At 45.3% G+C, this 12460-nt stretch overlaps 1 non-coding gene across 1 annotated transcript; it reads right to left on the bottom strand.

Annotated features, from left to right (window-relative positions):
- Positions 1-4572: 4572 nt before the first annotated feature.
- Positions 4573-4708, bottom strand: LOC134603909 (small Cajal body-specific RNA 11). Its single transcript, XR_010090646.1, has one exon. It is a non-coding gene; the product is annotated as a small Cajal body-specific RNA 11 (non-coding RNA).
- Positions 4709-12460: the final 7752 nt, after the last annotated feature.

Here is a 12460-nt window from a genome sequence, read left to right as displayed (position 1 = left end):
AACATACAACACTTAGGTTTAAGTAGGTACTACAGTGTGCACGTTAGGCAAGTGATCTATCTTATGTATTGTGTTCTTCAGTATATTATACTTACATTTATTATGATATGATTTTCACATACAAAAAAGGGAACAAAGGCTACTCCGGACATGCACACGAATTGCTTTGGTTAAAAATCACTATTTGTCTGCAATTTCTCCACCCCCCCCCCCCCAACCACCCCCCCACGCCCCCTCCCCTACACCTCCCAAGTGCTTATAAAAATCAATTTAACACCCACACCTTTTCTAATATGAAAGCTTCTACCACCAGGAAAATGTAGAAATCGTGAATCCTAGGTTACCCCAACTAAAATTAGATGAAAAACCTACAAAACAATTTATCAAAAAGTCTATGAAACCATAGTACTATATATAAGTCTTTTCAGTAATGTGAGTCTTATACCATACAAAAGCGTAACCTAATAAAGAATCATTTATTATGAATAAAAAATAGTCACCATGCATAAAAATGAATATACATTACAAATTACACCAAACAGGCAAATTAAAAGGGATAAAACGTACACAAACACACTAATACTCACGGCACTAGTAAAATATCAGCATTTCTGTCCTAAGAGAGCTTTTGGTAAAAAGAAAAAGAAAAATCCACAGCAAATTTGATGTTCTCAAAATGACTTACCGCATGTACTAGGTTTAATCAAAATCCCAGTTTTATGAGGGTCAATTAATATATTGGAAACCTGCTTGAAAATGTGCAATGAAATATATTTGTTTACAAATACTCCTGAGTTCTTTGTAACAAGGTCAAATCATCTCTGTGAATCCATCCAGACAATTAATTTGAGATCACACATGATATATACTCCATACATAATGCCCCATAAATAAAATTGTATCTGAGATCACTCCGTGCACTTTAAGTGAATGACTCTTCATTGAACTTACAATATACATTGCAAGTGTTATGTTGTTTTTCAAGCTATTTTGAACAGCTGGGGTCATATCTGATTATGCCCCAGTAATAAAAAGCACCCAGTATTTAAACCAGATACATGTTATAAGGTTCTTCAATTTATTTTGTTTATAAACAGCAAAATAAAAATGCCTTAGTTGCTGTCTATTTCAGGGGAGAGGACACCAACAAGATTTAACCCATCACTTCCCAGACACAGTTCACCAAATGAGTTTATCATGACACATGTATTTCTCAATCTGTGAGTAAAACTCTTAATTACAGTTTGAGACCAAAGTTTACTGGTATTGCATAACGTGATCACTCTCAAACAATAACTGCATGCTTCAAATTCAGACTGGTGCAAACAGCATTAGTATGGGTCTACTCTCCAGCTTCCTTGTTCACTATCAGTGATCATGAATGGACAGGGAGACTTGGATTGCAGTGCAAAGTAATTACTATTCCACCTTAAATGCCATTTCCCATTTAAAAAAAAAAATAACTAACCTCTTAGTCACTGTATAACGCAATGACTAAAGAGTGAATTAATTTTTAAGTGTTCACAGAATAAGAGGGAGACTTGGAGCTAAATGTAGTAGTATCATGCAATGATGACTAGTTCCCAAGTATATCCGTCATAGAAAGTCATAGAAAGCCCACCACTTTAAAAATAATCTCTTAGTCAATGAGCTATTCACTGGCCAAAGTTGACTCTGTGTTTCCTCCTCACTCAGTGTGATTGTGAGTGAGAAGAAGGCTTATTCCCCAGAAATAGGCCTATATGTCATGGAGTTACATCATCAATCACATTGTAAAAACAGTGACTTAACATCATATATTTTTCAATCATTCATGTGTGGGCCTTTAAACAACACATCCAAAGTAGACTTGTGCAAGGCAGAAAAATAGGATTTGGCATAACCATTTTTCCCAAAATTAATATTTTTTTTATTTGCATAATGTGTTTTCTATGTGGTATTATTCCACATCCGGGAGGCCAAGCCCCCCCCCCCCCCCCCCCCTCATCTTCTGGTCGTTTAAGAAGTGAAAAGGATAATCAGGGTTTCTTATTGGCCCATATGTAGGTGGTGAATAACTTGTGGAGGGTATTGAAAAAGTGTTTGGGCAGGTAGATGGGTAGGACTTGGAGTAAATAAAGGATAGCACATTAATCCAAGTAAATGGATAATCCTGTCGTAGTTGTTCTGCAGTTTGTGAGGGAATTGTGATCGGGAGGATTTCCCATTTGCTTAAGTTTTCCTGAAAGTTTGAAAGTTTACTGTATAATGTCATTTCCCTCATGATATGTGGTAAAGAAATGGAGGGATGTGTGATTGTGAAGAGCATATCATCTGCAAATGCAGCTATCTTGTGGATTGTGTTTCCTACTTGGATCCAAAGTATGTGCGGATTCTCTCTGATGCACTGTAAGAATGGTTCCAGGACCAGTACAAATAGCAAAGGCGACAGAGGGCACCCTTGTCTTGTGCCATTGGAGATTCGCACCGGGTCTGATAATTGGCCATTGATGTGGATGTGTGCTGTGGGTGTGGAATAAACAGCTTCCAGCCACTTCATCCAATTGGGACCAAAGCCCATATGTTGAAGTGTGAGCCTCATCAGGGTCCAGTCTACCCTGTCGAACGCTTTCTCTGCGTCAATCGACAGGTGTAGGCTGGTGTCTCCCGAGCGCTTTGCATGGCGTATGAGGTTTAGGATCTTGGTTGTGTTATGCTTAGCCTCCCTCCCTGAAACAAATTCGACTGGTCTGGGTGGATCAAATACTGGAGGATTGGGCATAAGCGATTGGATAGAATTTTGGTGAATTATTTGAGGTCAATGTTAATTAGGGATATTGGTCTATAACTTCCGCATTGTGTGAGATCTTTGCCTGGTTTGGGCAAGAGTGTGGTGGTGGCATTTAGTGCTTGTGGTGGGAGAGTGGAGCATTGCAGTAGGGAGTTAAATGAAAATGAAATTTAGTTCAGGACCTTCGACACTTTTTCATTTGACAGTTCGGCTCATCCGAATATTGTCTATGAATCATTTTTAGGAAATTGATTTTTAATAAACAAAAAAAAGGCACAACATTTGTCCAATAGGTATGCTGCAAAATATATACATAATATGAATATTATGTAAATTGACAGACATCCCAGCACATTCCAATGTAATATAATGGTGGTTCATTCAGCCATCAAACATGTATTGCCAATATTTCAATTCACTAGGTGTCTTCCTCAAGCCATAACTGGAGAAACGTTGTTGAAAGCTGAATAACCCACCAGTATAAACATTGTTGAAAGTTGAAACCATCAGTATACTGCATTTGCTGGGCTGTCTGTCATTTTACTATAATATTGGCCGTTGAACAACGTCCGGCCCTGCGGCACAGACACCAGAGATTAGAAATTCAGTTGAGTGCTACGCACTAACTGTATTGCCCTATAATATTATGTATATATTTTGTAGTACACTAGTGATGTCGCGAACATAACATTTTCCGAACGGCCATAGACTTCAATAGGCAGGCGAATTTTAAAACCCACAGGGACTCTTTCTGGCCACAATAGTGATGGAAAAGTTGTTTCAAGGGGACTAACACCTGGACTGTGGCATGCCGGAGGGGGATCCATGGCAAAACTCCCATGGAAAATTACATAGTTGATGCAGAGTTTTAATCCATAAAGGGCATAAATCACCTAACATTCCTAAATTGTTTGGAATAACGTGCTTTAAAGCGGCACTGTCATGCCGAACTTACCTTTACCTACTGTCCTCCCCCCGGCCCCCACCCCTGAGCAGTGGGTGGGGGCCCTAGATAAGAATGGTGGGGGGACCTACTGTCCTCCCCCCGGCCCCCACCCCTGAGCAGTGGGTGGGGGCCCTAGATAAGAATGGTGGGGGGACCTACCATCCTCCCCCCGGCCCCCACCCTTGAGCGGTGGGTGGGGGCCCTAAAAAAACAATAAGGGAGGGGACCTACTGTCCCCCCCAGCCCCGACCCCTGAGCATTGGGTGGGGGCCCTAAAAAAACAATAAGGGGGGGGACCTACTGTCCTCCCTCCCTGGCCCCCACTCCTGAGCAGTGGGTGGGGGCCCTAAATAAAGAGGGGGGGACCTACTGTCCTCCCCCCGGCCCCCACCCCTGAGCAGTGGGTGGGGGCCCTAGAAAAGAATGGTGGGGGGGACCTACCGTCCTCCCCCTGGCCCCCACCCCTGAGCGGTGTGTGGGGGTCCTAATAAAACAATAAGGGTGGGGACCTACTGTCCTTCCCCCTGGCCCCCACCCCTGAGCAGTGGGTGGGGGCCCTAAATAAAGAGGGGGGACCTACTGTCCTCCCTCCAGCCCCCACACCTGAGCAGTGGGTGGGGGCCCTAGATAAGAATGGTGGGGGGGCCTACCGTCCTCCCCCCAGCCCCCACCCCTGAGCGGTGGGTGGGGGCCCTAAAAAAACAATAAGGGGGATCTACTGTCCTCCCCCCTGGTCCCCACCCCTGAGCAGTGGGTGGGGGCCCTGAATAAAGAGAGGGGGGACCTACTGTCCCCCCCGGCCCCCACCCCTGAGCGTTGGGTGGGGGCCCTAAAAAAACAATAAGAGGGGGGACCTACTGTCCTCCCTCCTTGGCCCCCACTCCTGAGCAGTGGGTGGGGGCCCTAAATAAAGAGGGGGGACCTACTGTCCTCCCCCCAGCCCCCACCCCTGAGCAGTGGGTGGGGGCCCTAGATAAGAATGGTGGGGGGACCTACCGTCCTCCCCCCAGCCCCCACCCCTGAGCGGTGTGTGGGGGTCCTAATAAAACAATAAGGGTGGGGACCTACTGTCCTCCCCCCTGGCCCCCACCCCTGAGCGGTGGGCGGGGGCCCTAAATAAAGGGTGGGGGACCTACTGTCCTCCCTCCGGCCCCCACACATGAGCAGTGGGTGGGGGCCCTAGATAAGAATGGTGGGGGGGACCTACCGTCCTCCCCCCAGCCCCCACCCCTGAGCGGTGGGTGGGGGCCCTAAAAAAACAATAAGGGGGATCTACTGTCCTCCCCCCTGGTCCCCACCCCTGAGCGGTGGGTGGGGGCCCTGAATAAAGAGAGGGGGACCTACTGTCCCCCCCGGCCCCCACCCCTGAGCATTGGGTGGGGGCCCTAAAAAAACAATAAGAAGGGGGACCTACTGTTCTCCCTCCCTGGCCCCCACTCCTGAGCGGTGGGTGGGGGCCCTAAATAAAGAGAGGGGGGACCTACTGTCCTCCCCCGGCCCCCACCCCTGAGCAGTGGGTGGGGGCCCTAGATAATAATGGTGGGGGGACCTACCATCCTCCCCCCCGGCCCCTACCCCTGAGCGATGGGTAGGGGCCCTAAATAAAGAGACAGGGGGCCTACTGTCCTCCCTCCAGCACCCACCCCTGAGCAGTGGGTGGGGGCCCTAGATAAGAATGGTGGGGGGGACCTACCATCCTCCCCCCGGCACCCACCCCTGAGCGGTGGGTGGGGGCCCTAAAAAAACAATAAGATGGGGGACCTACTGTCCTCCCCCCCTGGCCACCACACCTTATCGGTGGGTGGGGGCCCTAAATAAAGAGGGGGGACCTACTGTCCTCCCCCCGGCCCATACCCCTGAGCAGTGGGTGGGGGCCCTAGATAAGAATGGTGGGGGGGGCTACCATCCTCCCCCCGGCCCCCACCCCTGAGCGGTGGGTGGGGGCCCTAAAAAAACATTAAGGGGGGGAACCTACTGTCCTCCCCCCCTGGCCAGGGGCGTATTAGCCGCGAGGCAAACAAGGCATTTGCCTTGGGCGGCATTTTCCAGGGGGCGGCAAAAAAAGCCGCCCCCCAAATGCCCAAGGCAAATGTCTTGTTAGCCTTGCGGCTAACAGACATGCCGGATGGGCTGCTGGTCGATCGGGCGGCACTGCCTGCCTGGCTGGCGGGCGGGCGGGCGGCCGGCCGGCGAGGGAGCACTTCCCCTGAGCTGTCTGCTCAGCTCCCTTGCCAGCCGCAGAGTGAGGCTGGTAGGCGGAGCCGGAATATGACGTCATATTCCGGCTCCCAGCCTCACTCTGAGGCGCACGAGGGAGCTGAGCAGACAGCTCAGGGGAAGTGCTCCCTCGCCAGCCAGGCAGTGCCGCCCGATCGCCCAGCAGCCACTGGACCACCAGAGAGGAAGAGCATTCTTCCCCAGCATTCCCTCCCCATTCCCTCCCCAGCATTCCCAAAGGTAAGGAGGCTTGGGGGCGGGGGGGGGGGGTGTTAAATAAAAAAAAAATGTGTTACAAATAAATGTAAAAAAAATGTGTTAAAAATAAATAAAAAAAAATGTGTTAAAAATAAATGTAAAAAAAATGTGTTAAAAATAAATAAAAAAATGTGTTAAAAATAAATTTTAAAAAAAAGTGTTAAAAATAAATAAAAAAAATGTGTTAAAAATAAATTTAAAAAAATGTGTTATAAATAAAAAAAAGTGTTAAAAATAAATTTTAAAAAATGTGTTAAAAATAAATTAAAAAAATGTGTTAAAAATAAATTTTAAAAAATGTGTTAAAAAAATAAAAAAAATGTGTTAATGTGGGTGAGTGTGTGTCTGTTAGTGTGTCGGTGTCTGTTAGTGTGTGTGTGTCAGTGTGTGTGTCTGTTAGTGTTTGTGTCTGTTAGTGTTTGTGTCTGTTAGTGTGTGTGCCAGTGTGTGTGTCTGTTAGTGTTTGTGTCTGTTAGTGTTTGTTAGTGTGTGTGTGTCTGTTAGTGTGTGTTTGCCTGTGAGTGTGTGTGTATGTTAGTGAGTGTGTGTGTCTGTTAGTGAGTGTGTTTGTCTGTTAGTGAGTGTGTTTGTCTGTGAGTGTGTGTGTATGTTAGTGAGTGTGTGTGTCTGTTAGTGAGTGTGTTTGTCTGTTACTGAGTGTGAGTGAGTCTGTTAGTGTGTGTGTGTTTCTGTTAGCTAGTGTATGCGTATCTGTCAGTGAATGTGTGTGTATTTAGAATGCGGGGTGGGGGGAAAGGTTGGGTGGGGGTGGCGCGGGGGGAGGGGAGGCGCCTGAGTTTTGTCCTGCCTAGGGCAGCACAAAACCAGGATACACCACTGCCCCTGGCCCCCACCCCTGAGCGGTGGGTGGGGGCCCTAAATAAAGAGAGTGTGGGGGACCTACTGTCCTCCCCCCGGCCCCCACCCCTGAGCAGTGGGTGGGGGCCCTAGATAAGAATGGTGGGGGGTTCCTACCGTCCTCCCCCCCGGCCCCCACCCCTGAGTGGCAGGTGGGGGCCCTAAATAAACCCCCCCTCAATCAAGGTGACTAGGGGTCCTAAGCCTATAGTCACCCCCCCCACACCCAAATCAAACTATTCCCTACCTACCCCCCTCACCCTAAAAATAGTGAGGGGGGAATAAAATAACTAACCTGTAAACAAAAATTTAACTTACCATTTGACGTCTCCTTTTTTCTAAAATCTTCATTTTTCAGCCACAAAAAAGGCCAAATAAAAAGCCATCATACCCGACGAACTTAAAATAAAATAAAAAACCCGAGCGCAAAAAAAAAACAGAAGAAAAAGAAAAAAACAGAGCGCAAAAAAATAATCCATCTTAACCCATGGAGGGCTCCGCGCAGACTGAGCTAGGCATTATAAGCCTTCTCCCGCCCTGCAATTAGACTAAGAACACTCTGATTGGTGGGTTTAAGCCAATCAGAGTGCTCTTTGTCATTTTACACAGCATGGGAAAGTTCTTTGGAATTTTCCAACGCTGTGTAAAATGACACAGAGCACTGTGATTGGATGGCTTGAAAACCATCCAATCACAGTGCTCTGTGTCATTTTACACAGCGTGGGAAAGTTCTTTGGAATTTTCCCACGCTGTGTAAAATGACATAGAGCACTGTGATTGGATGGATTTCAAGCCATCCAATCACAGTACTCTGTGTCATTTTATACAGCGTGGGAACGTTCTTTGGAATTTTCCCACGCTGTGTAAAATGACACAGAGCACTGTGATTGGATGGATTTCAAGCCATCCAATCACAGTGCTCTGTGTCATTTTACACAGCGTGGGGAAGTTCTTTGGAATTTTCCCACGCTGTGTAAAATGACAAAGAGCACTCTGATTGACTTAAACCAGCCAATCAGAGTGTTCTTAGCCTAATTGAAGGGCGTGGCAAGTTTTTTGTTTTTTTTTAATCTATATTTTAGAAGTGCGGGTTTATACATCATTGCAGGCAGTGCCACAACAGCAGCTGTGTTGCACAACATAACATATTATAACATTAGAGTGGCATACTGTAGCATACATTGGCACAATTTTATTGTTATTTTGTGATATCGTTATCAGCAGGTTAATCCACTATGGTGTTCAGGAATGAGAGTGCTCTAGCTGGGATGTTCAATGGATATCAAAATCCTATGTGTGGTCGTGTGTGTTTGTGGATGAGGGTTTAATATAATGAAACATTTTGGTAAGGAGTCAGAGAGTAGTGGAGACTGAACTCGCGATCCCTGTGGAATGTATGGTGAGGTATGGTCAGTAGCTAGGGGGTATCGCGGGTCTCGATCCTCTTGCAGTGTATGAAAGTATATTTGTGTGTCTGTTGAGTGGCAAGAGGTTGGCACTCACTTCAATTATATATTAGTGCTGCTAGACAGAAGTAGGTGAGTGGGGGAGTGATAGAGGGAGTGTACTCCCTATGTCAGCATGCATCTGAAGGTAAGAGGATGCGTCCCTAGGGGTATGGTATTTGCGTCAGTGTGTAAGGTAAACATCAAAAAGCATAAAGCAAAAAGAGAGAAAGCAGTGTAAGCCATATAGCAGGCAACAACATATATAAGTATAAGGTATAGTCACTGGTTTCAGTCCGTGGCTGTTCAGGGCACAGCAGTTGTGGCAGGATCATCCCGCAGAGCAGCAGGAACGAACGGGCGGACCCTCTCGGAAGATGGATTATTATTTTTTTGCGCTCGTTTTTTTTTTTAATTGCGTCGGTTATTATGTTTTTTATTTGCCCTTTTTTGGGGCTGAAAAAAGAAGATTTTAGAAGAAAGAAAACATCGAATGGTAAGTTGTTTTGATCTAATTTTTTTTACAGGTTTTTAGTTAAAGGTCCCCCCCTCATTATTTTTATGGGATAATATTTTTTGGGGGGGAGAGGGGGTGACTAGGGTCCCCCCATTTGTATTTAGGGCCCCCACCCGCCGCTCAGGGGTGGGGGCCAGGGGGGAGGACATTAGGTCCCCCCTTATTAGTATTTAGGGCCCCCACCCACCGCTCAGGGGTGGTGGCCGGGGGGACAGTAGGTTCCCCCCTTATTTTTATTTTTAGGGCCCCCACCCACTGCTCAGGGGTGGGGGCCGGGGGGGTACAGTAGGTCCCCCCTTATTGTTCTTTTTAGGGCCCCCTCCCACCGCTCAGGGGTTGGGGCCAGGTGGGGACAGGAGGTCCCCCCTTATTGTTTTTTTTAGGGCCCCCACCCACCGCTCAGGGGTGGAGACCGGTGGGGGGACAGTAGGTCCCCCTTTATTTTTTTTTAGAGCCCCCACCCACCGCTCAGGTGTGATGCCGGGGGGGACAGTAGGTCCCCCCGTTATTGTTTTTTTTTTAGGGCCCCCACCCACCACTCAGGGGTGGGGGCCATGGGGCAGGACAATAGGTCCCCCCTATTGGTATTTAGGGCCCCCACCTGCCGCTCAGGGGTGGGGGCTGGGGGGAGGACAATAGGTCCTCCCTATTGGTATTTAGGGCCCCCACCTGCCGCTCAGGGGTGGGAGCTGGGGGGGATGACAATAGGTCCCCCCATTCATTTTTAGGGCCCCCACCCGCCGCTCAGGGGTGGGGGCCAGGGGGGAGGACAATAGGTACCCCCTATTGGTATTTAGGGCCCCCACCCGCCGCTCAGGGGTGGGGGCCGGGGGGGAGGACAATAGGTCCTCCCCCCTTTTTTACTTTAGGGCCCCCACCCGCTCAGGGAGGGAGGACCCTTTTTTTTAACACAGGCTGCTCACTGTTTAATAGACATGCCCCTACTTGCGGTATTGCGAGTAGTGGCACAATTTACTAATACTAAGTCATTTTTACTTAGTATTAGTAAATTTGGCTGAAAGACCCCCCCCCAAAAAATAGGGGGCGGACCGAACATCGCATATTTTCGCCGTCCGTGGTGAACGCGAACACGCTCTGTTCGCCAGGAACTATTCGCCAGGAACCGTTCGGGACATCACTAATTACTGTACTAGAATAAATCTGTTTTTTTTTGGTTTATGGTATTGCAAAACTGTAGTATTGATTCTGTATATGTTAAAATTATTACCTAAATTGTTTGGCAGGGACTGGAAATAATATGGCTGCATTAATAGCATCTCGAAGGACCCATAATTAAATACTTAAGGGTTTCTCTTCACTTTAAAAATATGTTTAGACATTTCGAGTTATATGGATTATGTATTAACCATAAATACCCGACATGCAAAACTTTCCAAAGCTGCAAAACTTACTAATTTTGGTATATGCCCTGTATTCATGATAACTGGAAAAACTGAAAGATCTACGTAATAGTGTTCTAAAAAAGAATAAAAATGGTGCAAGATATTTTAGTTAATAACTTATAAAGTGCACATAACAACACCCAAATGAAGTGTTAACTTATAGACACATGCAGCAACCTATATTGAACCCTAATATAAAAATTCCCAACAACAAGTAAATATAATATATAGGTGCGCATCAGAAATTTAAACTTCTCTGCCTTTGAGTCTAGGGGTGATCACAAGGTGCACTGGATCCAAATGATGAAAATCTGTGGACTCGCCACCAGCTGAACAATAAAGCGATACTTTATTCCAAATGAATTAAAAGCATGGAAGTTAACAAGTACTATAAGATAATGTGACATACTTTTCTTTAGCTCTATTAGTCATCTAAAAATTATAATAAGCAAAACTGTGAATAATATCTTTTTTTTTTCTTTGCTTTTTGTCCATACTAAATAAGGAGTTAGATATTTATGGAAGGTATAAAAAGGAAATCCTATCTATCCTTTATAAACAGTGTTCTAAGCCTCTCATTGCGCCAACAACAATGCTTTATGTGTCTGTACCAGTGAATGTTCGTCATAGTATGTTTCATGTTGAGTAATTTTCACATCCTCAACAGAAGTAAAGAGTAAAACATTTAAATATTTTTAAAAAAAATGTTTCTTTCCTCTAAACACACCCCATCTTTTTTCTCACTCTCTCTCTCTCTCTCTCTCTCTCTCTCTCTCTCTCTCTCTCTCTCTCTCTCTCTCTCTCTCTCTATGCTCATTCTACTTATAGCGGAACTTTTATACTTTTTATTCTATTATTTTCTATTGTGTGTAAGAGCCAAGTTTTTCTCTGTTTGTTTTACGTTTAGCTTATTTTCCTTATACATATTCGATGTACGCATTGGTTAGCTTCCTTCTACTTTTATTTTTTTACAAATTATTTTTTTTTTTGCCACATTTTATTCTGTCGTTCTAGAATATAGAAGAAAAATGATACATGAAGAATGGGGTCAGGGACAATGGTTTTACTACTAAAGCATTAAAATTACAAAATGTGATTGAGTGCTTTTGTTTAAATGATTTTGTTCTGATACTTTAATTTGCACATTCTGTTTGCCTATTATGAAATATTCGTGTATCCATCTCTCTCTCCTAATAAAAAATATATTTAAAACAAGTAAGAGTAAAATTAAATCAAGAAAAATGTCATATTACCATTACAATGTTATTGGTGACAAAAGGGTCAATGGGGATCCAGCAACACAAAATAGTACCAATGATTTGCATGGCGAAATCATCCTATACTTCAGTGTTTAGAAACAGGTGATCTGATTCTTTGAGAACAATTGAAAGGTTATTGAAGTACCAACTTGTCCTTATTATGACATCCAAAGCTGAGAGCTGGACTTTGAGTACCAGGGAATTTGCTTTTAAAAAAATTGACAAAAATAACAATAATATATTGTTATTGTTATGGTGCTTGGAGTGTCCCTTTAACTGCAGTTTTAATAGTGACATTGGCTGCTTCAATAACATCTGCATATTTATTCTAAAAAATAGCAAACAGAAAAAAAGGCATTAAAAGTAGACATGTGCAGGGCTAAATGTTAGAAACAAAACAAAACTTGTGTTACTTGCGTACTAAGAATTCACAATTTTACATTGTTTAGACAATGTGTCCATTGACAACAAAATATATATCAGATGACGCAGAGTTTGGCAATATGGTTTACTTAACCCCTTAAGGACAGCGGGTGTTCTATGCTGTCCCTACGGGGTGGCTCTTAACAGAGGAGGGTGGCATAGAATGCCCCTGCCTTCCCAAATACTTACCGGGTACCTGCCGATCCCCTGCCGGCGGTCGAGATCCTGGAGACTGCCTGGGAGCTCAGGCAGTCCCCCTCCATCCGATCAGGCCCTCCCGGGCCATGTGATTGCGAGATCCTCACCATCCCATGGCCAGAATAGCTAGCTTGTGCAATTCTTAGGGGTAAACTTATTTATTTTC

This window comes from Pelobates fuscus, chromosome 3 (assembly GCF_036172605.1).
Source record: "Pelobates fuscus isolate aPelFus1 chromosome 3, aPelFus1.pri, whole genome shotgun sequence".
NCBI lineage: Eukaryota > Metazoa > Chordata > Amphibia > Anura > Pelobatidae > Pelobates > Pelobates fuscus.
The sequence above is the reverse complement of the archived record's forward strand: the minus strand, read 5'-3'. Positions and strand labels throughout refer to the sequence as shown.